General features: G+C 34.7%; 1 protein-coding gene across 5 annotated transcripts in view; it reads right to left on the bottom strand.

Moving 5' to 3' along the window:
- The window catches only part of Ndae1 (Na[+]-driven anion exchanger 1), a 338,918-nt gene that overhangs the window by 51,995 nt on the left and 269,581 nt on the right, over positions 1 to 17,342 (bottom strand). The gene's annotated exons all lie outside the window — the stretch shown is intronic.

Genomic DNA, 17,342 nt, shown 5'->3' with positions numbered 1-17,342 from the left:
TTTTACCACAGTACAGGCAGTTTGTTCCCCTTATAGATGCAAATGAGTTAATCACATTTAACTAAACAATCAAATTGGGAATAAATTCAAATTTTAACTTCATGTTTTCCCTAAACTCTACCATTTATTTCTGACTGACCCTTAACTCTAGAAGGGCCAGACTATACGTTATATCTAAAAGGATCGCTGGCAGTCATTTTGACTGCTGCTTCTTTTTAGTGCAATATATTCAATTTAATCACTCTAAATTTTTACAATAAAAAATAACAAGCATTATACCACATGGTTAACTTGCTAATTCTGAAAAAATTTGCATTTTTGTGAGCATACAGGGTGTCCATAAAGCGCGCGTCATGCATCGGATCAATGTTGATGCGGCGGCAGTACCTCGAATGAATACCGAGTGCTGGAAAGAGGTCGGAAATTTCTACGTGCCAGATACCAAACGGTATAGTAAAAATGTATTCAACGCCAAAATACCTTCATTTTTTGTCTAAAAAAATTGTTTCACTCATTTTTACAGCATTTCGTTTCGAAGGAGAATATCTTTTATGATAATTAGTTTCTTTTGAAATAATCCAAATTTTTTGCCCATCATAACGCTGTACTTGCCATTTATAATGACCAAGAATGGTACAGGCCCTCCCGACGCGTTTCCCCCTCTCCCCTGTCAGTGAGCGACAACAAAGACGCCCATTTTGGAAGGAGAGCATGGTGTTACAAGCTGTGAAAGCTGGCAATTTTATTGTTTATTGAAACAGTTGACGCCGAAGACAGCGTTTAGAGAAAAGGTAAGCAATATTTTTACAATTGCTATCAAACTAGAGGATAAATTTTCCAAGATATTGTCAATGTTTGTTATATTTTTACTGTCGTTTTTTTGTTATTTAAATTCATAAATCTGTTCCCACCTGCTGGGCTGTGATTTTTGGCGGGCCCTTAGGTCAGGTTAAAATGGACCCTCTGTGGTGAATTTACAGGGTAAAAAAAAGGTAAATAAGGGTTGTCACTGCTTGAGTCGTACGTGCCAGAACCTGGAAACTGAGGCTATTTGAGCTCCTATGGCCCACATCCTGGGGTAGGGTCCTTAGACCAAGATCGTCTCAGGCCCTTCTATAGTGAATTCATAGCAGGGCCGCAACTAGATGTTTGGTCACCCGGGACAAGTGTGCATTTTGGCACCCACTTGTAATGTTGAAGGAGAGGTTTGAGAATAAAATTTGCTCCCTCTCTGGTTCAGCACCCGGGGCACGAGACCCACCTGTTCCCCCCCTAGTTGTGACCCTGATTCATAGCATGGAAAAAAAATCAAAAATGATGGTATTTGTCCCGGACCCTGTCAGCCCCACCCTTGCGAGCTCCCAACCCATATACACAATACCACCAGAGTTTAAACTGGATAAAAAATTCCTTTCGCTAAAAAAGCAAAAATGGGGGAAAAGCTTTAGCAAAATGCTACTATAATGATTGATGGTTGGATATCTACTCGTTTTGTACCTTCTGTATTTTTGCACATTTTTGCAAAAGTGGCTACTACTTTTTCCGCATTCTAAGATTTTCTTTCGCATTTTGCGAAAAATATGACTGTAGCTTAAACCCTGAATACCACACACCATTCCTCCCCCTGCGTACAAGACGAATAGGGATTTTCAGCCCCTCAATATTTTTTTCATGTCATGTCGGCACCTCTGCTATGCAGTTTCAGCTGGGTCCCTCCCAAAAATTCCAGTCGGACTCAGCTTCAGGATGGGGGGACATGCCTACTTGATGAAAATTATTTATTAGCCTATAAACTAAATGATCATGGGCAAGGTCGTAGCATGCATTCTTGGGGGCCCCCGTTAAAAGGTTGCAAAATAAGTATATATATTTTTTGTAAGGTCTCATTTGCCCCAGCCTATTTACAGACCCCATTATGCACCTTTTTGCATCCTAAGCTTCACCCTGGGGGCTATCAGGGCAGGGGTTTTTATGTGAGATTCTCTGAAGTAAATTTTTATATAAGACTTATATTTTATGTGAATTATATATTTTTATGTAAAAATTGAACAGTTATTGAATTTTGTCATGACAGAATTCAATCGCTGTGTCCCCTTTCCCCGAATGCAAGGGGACATGATTAAAATTGTTTGAAGTATGTACATAATAGATCAAATATGAACATGGGCATTTAGTATTTGAAATCTGTATACTACATACCTATTTGAAATTTTACATGCTATGAGTTAAACTTGACTGAAACTTCAACACACTGATAACTGACTATATAAAAATATCGCTCTTTGGTCTTGGCACACTATTTTATACAGTGTTAAAATATTTCATCAATAACAATGCAACTCTTTTTGTCTCTCACTGGCCACATTCCTTACTTTCTAAAGTTGCTTTTTTTTGCCTCGCAGCCTAGTTCATTGCTCTTTAATCCAATCCCATGCTTATACACTCTAACAAACTAACCCGATCCCTTTTCTCTATATACACATCACTTTTTTCATTATTCGCATGCTTGCCCACTCTCTAGGTTATTTCATTCATCCCTTGCTCTTTGGGTCACTCATTTAGTTGCTCACTGACATGTTTTCTTATTTTCTGAGTCACTCCCATGCTGGCATACTCTCAAGATAAAAAAAATCAACAACCTTGAAATTTTTTTTTTTTTTTAAAACAATTTATTTAATTTAAATCAGATTTTTTTTAAACAAAATATATAAATATATATATTACTGAGACAGTCATTTATATTCTTTAAAGAAAACATAGATTAAACTAAAGAAATTTAAACTTACAAAAATAATGGCTATTTAAAAAATATTTGCAAACTAAAGAGACATTGAATCATACTTGTGAAATATTTTCAGAACATTTTATTAACAAAAGGGGGAAAACACTTCTTGAATAGATATCGTACATCAATTATTAAATAACTTTACCCTGCGTGAATAATTGTTCATTTGTTTTATTAGAAACACTAGTTTGAATGTTTTGTACTCTTAATGTTTCGCTATTTGGAATGAACTGCACCTTGAAAAAATTCTTTCAACACAGACATCAATGATTTGGCTGTAGTTAGCATGTTTACAAATCACATATCACTCTCTGTAATTGTATCATTACCCAAAACATTATAAAAACTATTCCACCACTCAAAATCAGACATTGTATCAACAACCTTAGGGTTAAAAAAAAAATTTTAAGCATGAAATGGTTCCAACTTTCCCAAAAATGTTAATGTAGTTGCCAAGAAAGCAGAGCCACATTTTTGTTTGATAAATTTAAGACCCTTATTTCTCTTTTGTGGCATTAATTCCCGATTAGAAGTTAACACTGATGAGCTTAGAATTAATGCAGCAAAAGTGTGCATCTGTTAATGATTGTTCATATATATTTCTTATACTCTGACGACAAAACCTTTTTATTGTTTGATGTTGATGCTTCTTTTATCTTCAATTGATGCTTCTTCCATGCCAATACACATTCAGCTACGGAGTATATTCCTTTGTACAAAATCTTCAATTTTGACTATTGGTTCAGAATTACAATTATGTCCTCGACATTTCTTTTTGAATCAATATTTAAGATTTCACTAGAGATGTTACTATCTGAGATTTGTAGTCTTCACAAACTTTGGTAACAACTGACGAATTTGTAACATAAGATTCAAGAGAATCACAATAAGTATTCCATCATACCTCTGCAAGAAGACCAATGCACTTCCACCTTACACATGATACTATGCTTTTGAGAGATGACTGCGGAAGTACCTAAATATACTTGTAACATACTTTGTTACATCAGTTTTAACCAAATCTTTGGCTAACAAGCTAAAAATATGGGTACTGTACCACAACATGTAAGTCCCGAAAAGTCAAGCTTTTCATCCAGAGTCTTTCTGGAAGAAACCATATTTGCAATAACAAAACTTTGTATGTTACATTTGAAGTTTTTTTCTGTTGACTTCACTGAACTAAAAACCACATTTGCTAAATAATTTCCAGCATGTGATAAGCTTATAGATGGCAGCACTTAAAATTTAAACACAACACTACATACGCACTCAGACTGTTAGGTACACACAGTTTCACTTCTGGCACAACTCACTAGATAGTAAATCTCCCATAAATGGTGATAGACCTGAGTTGTGCTCAGTTTGAAAGAAAAAAATAAAGCATGTGATAAGCCGGATGTGTCAATAGTATTAACATAGATAGCTTTACCACACCGTTTGATAACACACAGAATTTATTCATTATGTACACTGCTGGCCACCGTAAATGCAACACCCTGAAGGAAGCATGCAAATAATATGAAATTTACAACATGCATTAGCGGAGGTGAGATATGCAAATGATTAGAATTTCAGCGCAGACGCACATCACGCGCGCCTGTGGCGCCACTTCAAAGCGCTATTTAAGGCTTGTTCGACAGAGGAAGGATAGTGGCCTACCGAGATTGTGGATTATCTTTCAGGGAAATCGGTAGTCGTGTTGGACGAAACCAAACAACTGTAATGCGGATATGTGATCGTTGGATGCAGGAGGGTACGACGGACCGACGTGTTCGATCGCATCCACCTCAGTGCACCACTTCACGTGATGACAGGCGTATTGTGCGTATGGCAGTGACGAATCGCTCAGCCACATCACGAACCATAGCACAGCACATTCAGTCTGTACCGCATCATCCAGTGTCTGCGCGTACCATTCGACGGCGTTTACAGCAGAATAGTCTGTCCGCAAGACGTCCATTGCTTCGTCTACCCTTGACGCATAACCACAGACGTTTCCGCCGCCAATGGTGCGATGAAAGAAGGATGTGGATGGCACAATGGAATGAAATTGTCTTTACTGACGAGTCACGCTTCTGTCTGCAACACCACGATGGTCGGATTCGAGTCTGGAGACACCGTGGAGAGAGGATGCTGAACAGCTGCGTTATGCACCGCCACACTGGTCCTGCACTGGGTATTATGGTATGGGGCGGTATTGGATATCACTCTCGCACTCCTCTAGTACACATTGCCGGTACTTTAAAAAGCCAGCGCTACATCTCCGAGGTGTTGGAGCCAGTTGTCCTTCCTTACCTTTAGGGCTTGCCCACAGCCATATTTCAACAGGATAATGCGTGACCACATGTGGCACGCATTGTCCAAAGGTTCTTAGTCAATCGCTAGATTGAATTGCTTCCCTGGCCAGCTCGCTCTCCGGATCTTTCGCCAATAGAAAACATGTGGTCCATGGTTGCTCAACGATTGACCCAGATTACATCCCCAGCTGCCACACCAGATCAACTTTGGCAACGCGTGGAAGCTGCTTGGTCTGCTGTACCCCAAGAACACATCCAAAGTCTCTTTGAATCAATGCCAAGGCGTGTGGCAGCGGTGATCTCCAACAATGGCGGCTACTCTGGCTACTGATTTTGGCAGGAACCACACTTCACAGAAGTCTATAAATTTAATCATTTGATGCTTGGTCAACATGTTATCTACAAAATAAATATTGTTGCAATATCTCTTGTCTTTCTTGGTGTTGCAATTTGGGTGGCCAGCAGTGTATATCCATCCATCGCCATGTAATTTTTGATTTTCTAAGTCAACTTTACATCCTCTAACTTCATTGTAAATCTTGGGTAACCATTTACCAGCTAAATTGGTACGACTATGGCATCTGATATTTGATATACATATTAATATATATTATAATATAAAAATGTTTGAAATATATTTAAATTAATTTAATAAAAATTTAAAATCACTCTTTAGAGCTGCATAAATAATTTTATTCAATTACAACAGATAATTTTTCATATCTGAAAAAAATTGATTTAAATCAGTGATTTAAAAAAAAAACAGTTGATTTAAATCACTACAACCCTGATCATTTTGTCACACACTCACCAGATTTCTTGCTCACTCCCATATTCACGCACCCTCTAAATCTCTTTTTGTTACTCCTATGCTTATACACTGTTACTGTCACTCATGGGCTTGCACTCTTTTTGCTTCGGAGTGACTTAGTTCCATGAGCTCTTGGTAGAAGTGGATTTATGGTTTAGCCACCCTTCTCCCAGTTGACTACTTGACCAGTCATTCCTTAAATTTGCAGCCCCTTTGAAATTTTCGCCCTGAGCTATAGCCTCTTTGTGAATACACACTGGGGGTTACCTTACCAAAGATTCCCGTCTTTTTTTTTCAAAATATTTATTAGCCCATTAACTATATATAGATAATGGCCTCTGATATACTAAGCTGTGAACCTATAGTCTCTAAGGGCAGGATTTTTTATGTGAGTCTTTGTAGTATATTTTTAATGTAAGTGAACAGTGATTACATTCTTTGTCAGCTCCCCTTCCCACTCTACATGCAAGGGGCTATGATTAAAATTGTTCAAACTATGTACATGAAATATTAATAAGCAAATGTATAATTTGAAATTTTTATACCACATGTATAATTTGAAATTTTTATACCACATGTACCTTTAAATTTTTCTAGGAGTTTAATATGACACAATTAAACTTCAATACAATGATAATTGCCTATATAACGATACTACTCTGCTGTCATCTCACACTATTCCACCAATAAATCATGTGCAACGATAAGTATTTTTCTCTTTCTTTGAATACCATTAAATTAGAATTTTACCTTTTATGATATTTTATTTTAAATGAAAGTTGTAATTCTAAATAAATTGACACAATTAGAAATGTGATTATAACTAATTGTATGGAAAGGTTATCAAACTAGTCACACGTTGTGCCTTGGATTAGACTAATCATAATCAATAATCGTGCGATAATTGATTATTACACTTGATTACAATCAGAAAAAAAGGAATCAACATGCATTCTAATCTGTTGGAAACTGATGTTCAACTACCATGGGTGCAAATGTGGTTAAAATGGTAAACTTGTATAATTCAACGGTGAAAAATTTAAAGTGAAAATTAATTATAAAATATTTTTAGTATAGACAATTCCTACAATAATGATGATAATTTTGTATAATTCATAATATAATTTGGATGTATAGTATATATGAAGTTCATGTATTGAAAGATTAACCTCTGAGTGTGATTGTACAGCTGATTGCTATACAGGGTTGTCATGAAGGAAATATTGCTGAGTTGGAATATCCCTCATATCATATATATGGCCTTGCTACGTTGAAATAATTTATGTTTTAACAGTTATTTCATAAAACTTTGACATGAAAAGTTCAAGCATAGGTCTCCATATAAAACAAAAAAATATAAATAATTTGAATTCTACACAAAGGGGTGCATTTGTTTGTAGTTTATGTGTACAATTGGACTATTTATATAATTTACAATAAAATAAGTATTAAGACACCACCAACAACCAGACCACCAAGAATAAGGCATGAAAAATACAAAAATTTGTACTTTTAATGTATTTGCCTTATTAATCGGTGTCTTCTTAATATTCTTGGGCAAAAAGTTGACCAACTCTTCCAAATAAAATAAGTACAACATTTGAATATTTATTAAAATCCATTTTGTTAGGTCACAAATAAAGATTGAATTTTACGTGTAACTTCTTTATAAGCTTCCCTGCTATAGTATAAATAAGGTATCTACTCAAATTTCAGGGGATACAATTGAAAGAATATTCATAAGTACAGTATAAATGTGTTTTTTTTTAAAGTTAGTTTTTCCTGCTGCAACTATGCTTACGTTTTTGAAAATGCGATTGTGGAAACTTGAGCAAAAATTAACGGAGCTTCTGCGTTAATTTTCATTTCAAAAACCATGTTTTGAAAAATTTAGAGTGAAAAAATTAATTATCAAGTATTTTTTTATTATAGACAATTCATACCTACAAACTGAAAATTAGTTTATCAAATGAACAAAACATTGCTTTAAATCTTGACCTCTACATGAGATCAAGATTTAAAGCAAGATCTGAGTATATTCTTGTATGTGCACACACACAGTTTGTAGTTTTTATTACATTTTGTCTTATTTTCATTCTATAAAACTGAAAAACTGAATTAGTTCGGCTAAAAATCATCCAGTGAATTTTGGTAACTGTTTAGTCCAAAATCAATCCAAAAATCAGATTTTTTCAACATGAAGATCAAGATGAACACCTGCTGATGCAAAACATTTCCAACATCCCTGCTCCAGTGCAAATGTATCAGTAGCTATTATTTTTGTGGTATTCATGTGATTGGTCTGAGAGATTATTTTGATGTTAGAGAATGTTAATTTTTCACACCATAGGCATAAAGTTATCAAAGATATTGGTGGGACACCAGCTCAATATTTCAATATATACCTATTTAAAATTATCAAGATTTCATGAAATATTGTTGAGGGGGGGCTTGAGCCAGAGAAAAGTTGCACCTGTGATTCATATACCCATACATAAAATATATTTCTCTAATGTAGGCTACTATCAAAATATTCTCAATATTTAATAAATGAAAAGAAATGTATTTTCTATGTTCTATAGGTTTTGTCTGAAACATAAAAGATTGCTGAAATATTTTTTTGCTGGCATGATACACCCAATTCCATCTACAATAAAAAGTATTGTCATACCTGCAGCTATATTAAAAAAAATTTGAAAATATTTCTTTAAGAACTTGTATATGGAGCAATATTAAATCATGTCTAATAATTCTATTTGTGCTTGCTTTATCTTTGCTCTTCATTTAAACCCCAGAAAACTGGAACCAGTTTTATTTGAACAGGTCATAAAAAATGCATTTAAAATTATTAGTGGTGTGTTCAGATAGCCTGAATTTCTAGGATCCTGTACATATATGGTGTGAGGTAAGCAAACCAGTAATAGGCTTCCTTTTTCAAGTTTTAAAAAATATATTTCAAAAGTTATTAGAAAACTAGCCTTTTTTGCATCATATACCAAGCCATATTCTTTCAGATGCCGTTTGGTGTCCAAGCTGGTTTTGAAAAAAAACCAGGTGGGAGAAGGATGCCAATAATCAGTCAAAGCAACACATTTCATTTTGCACTAAAGACTAATAAATTCATACCATCGTATTCTAAATACAAAATCGATTGTGCTTTAAAGACATTAAACAAATTGCACAATGAAGTTGAAAGGGTGGCCTATTCTAGGGTCAATTATTTTCATATTATTCAAATTGTGACGTGACATTTATTGCAATCAGGCCTACCAATCTTGCTAGAGTGGTACCCTCTCCTCTGTGAACAATCTTAAATACATTTTTGCCTTCAAACATACTATATCTTTTAAGAGAATTCTTTTCTATCCACATGTGCAGATATTAAGACAAAAAAAGAATGAGACTAAAGTCCTGCAGAAGCAACTTCTCTCAAATGCTTAAATATAAAATAAACATTGAAGCTTAGAAAACAGAACAAGCAAGAATTGGAAAAGAAAATAAGAATAAATAAAACAATTCAAAATAAAAATTGAAGTAGTTTCATGTGTTTGTGTCACTTTTAAATGTAAAAAAAAACTCAAAAATACATATAATTATATGCGTGTTTCAAGAAATGGAAGAAATAATTGCTCAAGGTTTGAGATTGACGAAGGAAATAATAGGTGTTTTGTTCATGTATAAAATTGTGTTTTAAATAATATGTACAGATATTATTGCATTATTTCCACGGTTCCCAAATTGGAAGAGCAGTACCTTGTTTATTATTTGGATAAAAAAAAATATCACCTGTGAAAGAACGCAAGAAAGTCAAATTTTCATTTTAAATTATTATAACAGAGACCTATTCCACTTATTACATTTTCAGTGATGTTTCTTGTTTCTTTTTTACAGTTTTGTCAAGCCTATTACATATATACAAAGATGACGTCACTCTCCGCTACCATACGAAGGTTTTTTACATATTCTTCCTATTACATATATTTCATTGTTTTCATTCAATATCTGGGTGGCCCCTTACTGGTACATGGACTGTAAATATTTTATTTATATAATTCTTAGTAGTCAAAATTTGATCTAGTAACAATAACAGATGAGTTTGAATTATAAAAAAATAATAAAAATAATTACTTCAAATATTAAAAATAATTGATTAAATATTTTGAACTGGCTCACTATTGTTACATTTACCTTTTGTAACAGTATTTTTTTTTTACATTCAGAACAAATAAGTGTTTTGTGTAGTAGTCTTCATAAACTGTATTCTGAACTTAACTAGAACTTTACTTATGCATCAGAGTTTTTCAAATAGTGCTACGTGAGAATTGTAGTTGTACCATAAAAATTTTTTAATGAAATTATCAGATTAATTTTTAAAAGTCTGAAGCTGCAGATATTGATTATACAGTATCTGAATAGTTAAATGCAAGGAATTTAATTTTTTTTTCAAATTAGATGCATGTCTAAGAGTGGAAACTGAGCGATTGAGAGAAAACAAGTTAAAATAATGGCTATGTTCATTTCTGTTATCACTTAATGGAAGAATTTTCAAGAATTGCATAAAAAAAGGCATAGAAATACTTCTGTTCTTATCATACATTATATTTATGGAAAGCATCTTTTCTGTATTTCATTTGATACTATGGAATACAGAAATTTATTACAAATAATAAATCTTACAAGAAGATATTTAAACCCTATCCCTGCCCAAAATTCAACCTAGCAAAAGCAGACATTGTAAACTGTACTGACTTACTCGGATTTAACGTTTAAGTAACAGCAGAATGGCTGAGTTTTTGAATTTTAATTTATTTTTTTGTGACAAATTATAGTAAATAGTTTTTAAAACAATTTTGTGACTAAAGCATAAAAAAAATTATTTTTCTATTTTATTTGAATTCAAGTGTGCTGCAGGATGAAGAGAGGGCAGACTTCCCGAAATAGAACTATGTCGACATGATTTATATTATAATAACATAAACAAGGGTGTAGCGGGAGGGGGGGGAAGGACTTGGGGGGTTTGGTCACCCCGAAATGTGAGAAATGACAGAAGAAAGGGAAAAAGATGGCCAAATCTATTGCTCTATCACTTTGGTTCCCCCGAACAAAATTTCTGGCTACGCCCCTGATCGTAAATCATAACGTAATTGTAAACGTCAAACTACATCGACAAATGACATTTTTACGGCGAACGGAGTCGGGTCAGATATAGTTCTACGTCGCTACATTGAACTGTACAGACAAATATATGCCATTTTTACATAGAACGACATCAGTAATCGACGTCGAACAGTATCAGGTCAGATATAGTTCGACGTCAGATTCGCTACATCAAACTGCATCGATAAATGTATGCCATTTTTGGGTCGAACGGTGTCGGGTCAGATATAGTTTGACGTCGGATTCGCTACGTCTAACTGTGTCGATAAATGTATGCCATTTTTACGTCAAACTGTGTTGGGTCAGATATAGTTTGACGTGGGATTCACTATACAGACAAATGTATGCCATTTTTACGTAGAATGACGTCGACCGGTATCGAAATCTCTACATTGTTCTATATCGATGTGCTACTGGGGTGACTTTCCAACAATAAATATAAAAAATTAGAGGGCAACTGTTAGGCAGAAATGCAGATTTTCTTTTCCCATGATCACGCATCTTATGTTGATCCACTCGCGTCAAGCGATAGATTTTTCCCTTTTTTTTCCCCTTCTCTGATGTCATTTTTATTTTTGAATATGGCACCAAGTGAACCTGTTTTTCATTGGTTGATTTGTTCATAGCGCCAGGTGGGTGGATTGCTGACTGTATATATAAACTGACATATGTATTTGTATCTACTTACTTGCTGTGAATAAAACCGGCTTTGATGCCAATCGTTTATTTTAAACTTGGCTTGTAATTTTTTATCTTAAATTTAATGACTGAATAAGAGCAACTATGGCCAAGATTTACCATGAAAAAAATTATAAACATAGCATTTACATCACATCATACATTGCTCCATTTTGATGTACACATTTTTAAATGTATATCAGACTTTTTTATTCACTTTATTTAGTTGTTTGCACATGCTATGGACAACGTACTATTATGCCACTGTAAATTTACACTATCGAGAAAAACTAGGGCAATATTAAAATTTCATACTACGCAAATTAACTTATGAAGAATATACAATTTAAAAAAACAAACACACATCTTTGGCTTTCTTTTTCGTCAGTATTATCCGATTCCGACCAGTCACTTCTGGATATCAAGATCATGGTTATGATTTAATACTAATGGGGAAATAACTAGAAACTAATGCAATTTAATCTTATGACTTATGTGTAAATAAATGACTTATTCTGAAATTTGCCAATGTTTCTTGAGTTTGCCTGAAGACTTATCTATTGGATGTATGAATCTCAGGAAGTAGCTGACGTATACACTACATATTGGGGACTCAGTCTTTTTAAGTCTAGTTTCAGGCAATATTTGGCAAATTTAAGATTGACTCATTGTTTTTATTGTTGAAAATTTTGAATCATGGACAAAAACTTGCAAACTACTCCCAATGTCGGAGTTAGTCATAATGTGCCTATACAAACCGACCCAACATGTTTGTGGGCATAAACATGTCCTTCACAAATACTTTTTGTGAAACAGGACTAGTTTTTTTCCCGGTGTGTGTGTGTGGTCCCCTTAAATGCATTAGAAAGAGGAGCGCTATCTTTGTGGCAGCATACGAGTGGGAAATATGGCAATGGACTGAGTCAGTCAAACCCACCTCCACAAAAATGGGGCTCCCCTTGGAATTGGAATGGGGGGGGGGAGGACAGATTATTTTGGACTAGGCTTAGCAATGTTCCATCATCTCAGGCAAGAGCATCCCGATGGCACCAAAAATTCTTGGGAATTTTTCCTTTTGGTAGAGGAATATGTAACACATCAGACCAACAAACCTTCTTTCATTCATCAAGTGTCCAATTTCGGCATTCTCTAGCACACAAAAGCATTTTCTTCAGTTTTACAGAGAAATCAAAAAGACTCTTGTTGGTACCCGGCTATTAAAACTATTTGTTCTAAGATACATCTTGTAGAGCATACAGATATGCTTTGCGATGATCCTGAGTTGTATTGTGCTACAATTTGTTGCATTGTAGCTCTTCTGTTGCTGCACAAAATGCATGTCAGTCACCTGGCACCTCTTTCATTCAGAAGCGATTTCCTGCCACTATTCCACTCAAAGAGTTTTGGTTTAGCTGCCATTATTTGAAGACTCAAGATTCTGTTGTACAAGAAAAGCCAAGAAGGTTAGCGGGTTTAGAGATACTGGAACCACTCCTTCTGATGCCCACAATCATGCTGCATTCAAAGTCACTCAAATCTCTTGTTTTGTTCATGAACAGGTAAATTGCAATGTTAACTGGTGCTTCTGACCAGGAGAAAGCATTATCAACAAATTCAGTTTATTATGTCAGCGCAGGTGCTGCACGGGCAAGTCAAAGTTTGAGTGAGGGGATGTTCCTAATTTTTGGACCACTGAGTGTACAACTCCAATTCAAAAAACTAAAATATAATGAAAAATGTATGTTTGGCGTTTCAAAATAAATATCTTAGAAAAATAAACAGTAAATAAATGAAAAAAATAGCCATGCTCTGAAAAGACTCGGAAATATCATTATTCACACCTTTACTCAAAATCAAATAGGACAAGGTTTTCCAACTGGTGTTCTGCGGAACCCTAGGGTTCCGTGAGAGCATTTCTTGGGTTCCACGGAATCAAAAGTGACTGAACCCAAAAAATCCCTGAACCCTGATAGCTTCAAATATTTTCTTGTTACTGTTTCACCTGAAGCAATTTTTTATTTTGATTTTTGTTAAGAACATGTAGGCCTACTCTAAAAAAATTTTGGATAATCTGTAAGAGACAAACGATATTAATGTTGGCTCTTTCCTTTCTTTCTTTTTATTCTCACATTATTATTATTGTCCTTCAGACAACAGAGTCAAGGCGACTTCCTGGGAATTGGTATTCCCAAAACTCAAGACCTACATGCGGATTTTATGTGGGTCTTCCTCCAAGGATGCCAAATTTTTGAAATGATTCTTTGCATTCTGTGGCTCCCGGTCTCTGCCAATTAGGATCATCAATTAAGCTTCATGATGTCTGATTCTTATTGCTTTTCTGCATATCAAATACTAAATAGCAGTCATAAGAGAGAAAAGGAAAAGCTTTACTTTCTAACTTGCATAGGGTTATTTTTACCACAAAATGGAACCACATTTATACGATGTTCAAGAAACCATATCAAAACATCATGTAAGGGCGGAAATCATACAACTGAAACTTGAATGAAAATGCTCCCGCCATAGACCTCAAAGAAAATATCACAAAAATACAATGGTTTTAATTGCAATTTTGTTATATAATAACAATTCTTGAGAAAAATTACAAACAGCATTAATTTTTTTCAATATTTTATTCAGTCATTTGAACCACATAGAGGAACTACGACCCATTAAAAGAACTCAAGAAAGACAATGCCACTGAACAGCATTTTTTCTCTTCTTCCAATAATTTTTTTGTTTAATGTTGGAAGAAAAGTGTAAGGGAAATTTCCCATGAGTGACAGTCATTGTATGTGGGTGAGTTCACCGAAAATTTCAAGATTTTGCACTCGAGAAACACATAATCTCTCTCAATCAGTGCTGGTCATATAACCACCTGGCAAGCAAACATTTAGCATACTCCAGAAAAAAAAAACCTGCATTGTCAATTGCTAAAAACTGATTCCTTTCACTTCATGTTTTATGTTTTTGCTCAAGTTAGAATTTTCTGCTCCTCTGAGACCACGATTTCAGTTTATACTCTTTTATCAGAGGTGAAATGATTTAGCGATTTTGGCGTATAGTTTTTTGTTGTGTTCTTATTTGTGCGAAGTACCTCAGCTCATCTTGTTTTACTCTGCTGAAGCGCAAGATTAAATAAATTTTTTCATATTTACTGTAGCTGGTTCTGGTTTGGCACACTAGACCAGGAGAGGGGGAGAATTCCCTCTTCCCTTGACCACTTGTTCTACATTTCGGATGGGAATGGTGTATGCCAAAATACACTCAACGTGACTGACCAAGTACAGTTTGTAATAATTTTCTTTCTCTTGTTCTGTATTTTGGCATTAATATTTTTTATTTATCATTAAAGACAATTTCATACACGGTCATAACTAAGATTTTTGTGAGGAGAGTCAAACATGATTTTGCCGCCACCTCCACTTTAAATTCTGATTTATTTTATAACAGTATTTTTGTTCATTTGATATCCCCTAAATTGGGCAGTTGCCCCCTCTAGTTCCGGCACGGATTTCAAACATATTTTTTTTTACTATTGATATAGAATATCTAAAAAAATGTTGTAATCATTCATAAAGTTAGAATAATCTGGAGGCAAAAAAAAACTTTCAAAATATTAGAATATTTGTGAATATTTCTTATTGGGTGACACTGAGGTGAAAATTAGCATAAAATTTTCTATCGCGCATGTGTTACTATGATAAATACCTGCTAGTAAGCAGGTTTTAGTTAGTTATACATTAAAAATTGGCAGAAAGAGAAACTCCTTCCGATTTCTACCAAACTTCTCATAGTGAGGCTACGGGAAGAAAGCGTAACTCAACAGGAAATTGCCCAAAAAGCAAGATGCTCTCACACAAGCAAGTTGAGTAAAATTTTAAGTAACAGTAGTTTTCAGAATAATCGTGCTAATAGTGGTCATAAGTCAGCGACTACAAATCGTCAAGATACTGTTGAAGAAAATCGCGCAGAAAAACCACTTCAGAAGTTTAGGATTTATTCAGAGAGCAGAAAGAAATAGGAGTGACTGCATCATCCTCCACTGCATTCAGAGGAATGCATAAATTTGGATTTAAATAGTGTGCCCCTAAGCAAATGATCACTTCTCACTCCCAAGCATAAAACTGCTAGAGTTCAATTGTGCAAAAAATATGCTTGCATGGAATCAGACTAGGAAAATGTACTTTTTAGTGCTGAGACGGTCACCAAGGCATCCGAGTTTGGTGCTGAAAACCCGAAACATTCACTAAACAATGTTTGAAATGCTCAGTTAAATTTGCTACCTATCTTATGGTGTGAGGCTGTACGAGCACTGGGAGACCAGGAAAGCTTTGTATTTTGAATGTGACTCAATTCTAGTGTATACCAAGAAGTCTTAGGATGAGGGTAGCATGAAATGGTCCAAGACTTATTTGAAGATGATTTCACTTACCAACAAGATTCTACCATCTAGTTATACTTCAAAGATGACAAAGAATTGGATTAACCGATAGAGTGGTGGAAGTTTTCTACTTCTACTTCTCTGGAGTAGCAAAGCTTCTTTATCTCTAAATAGTGCTATTCCCCCCCCCCCCCATCTAATATGAGGAGGCGTGGTTGGGGGGGTCTATCAGAGTGAAAGGTTGGCTACTCCCATTAAGTGATTCTCTATTCTTTACTAATACACACTCAACATCAGTACCTGTTCTTTTGTTACAGTATTAGCTATTTTTTTCCCTCCCCGTCCTGCTCACAGAACACATTTAGAAAAGTTCATTTTTCTTATTTCAGTTTGAAACCTTGCTAACACGACAACAATAAATCCCTCTATAATGATATTTTTTCAAGTGTTGTTTGGAAATGTCTACACTTTAATTTTGAACTGCTGCTTCTCGATATAGCGATAAACCCTCTACAGCGATATTTTTCTTTGCTCTGCAGAATATTGTTATACTGTGATTTCACTGCATATATACCTTTCTCACTCATTTATTTTATTGGTGAAAAGAAGCGTTTATTGGCTCCACAATGTAACCTTGTAACAGGGTATTAGGGATTACAAGTTTTTTTTAAGTATCCAGTAATTAGATTGTCTGAAATTTAATTCCTTTCTTATTATGGACTAGCTATAATATCCGGTGCTGCCCGGGATGTCTGGGAAGATTGAAAAAGTGGCAAACCAACCATTATAAAAGCATATACATGTCTGAAACGCATTGTTTGAGAACCACAGTAACATATATATATATATATACACACACACACACACATATATATATATATATATATATATTTCACTGTTTCAGCATTTTTTTACAGGATTTTGATTACTTTATATGAAGTTTTCTCGAACAATATTCAGTCTACATAGTTTTACAGCATTATACAACTTGAAAATCGCAATTCCTTCTAAATTTTGCTGTATTGCAGACATTGCACACAACTTGTCATTTTGTGGTATCATTAAAGGATCTTAGCACACTTTATCCGAGCAGTTTGGTACTGTTATCCAATGCATTATTTTCAATTTAATCGAATAGCTCTTTTCTATTGGAAAAAACTACAGTTTTTCGTATAACTATTAAGGAATATGAAAGCCACACACATTATGACAACGCACAAAAATATATAT

This window comes from Pholcus phalangioides, unplaced genomic scaffold (genome assembly GCF_987345545.1).
Source record: "Pholcus phalangioides strain wild (caught in Gottingen) unplaced genomic scaffold, Ppha-v1.0 ptg000029l_1, whole genome shotgun sequence".
Classification (NCBI taxonomy): Eukaryota; Metazoa; Arthropoda; class Arachnida; order Araneae; family Pholcidae; genus Pholcus; species Pholcus phalangioides.
The sequence above is the reverse complement of the archived record's forward strand: the minus strand, read 5'-3'. Positions and strand labels throughout refer to the sequence as shown.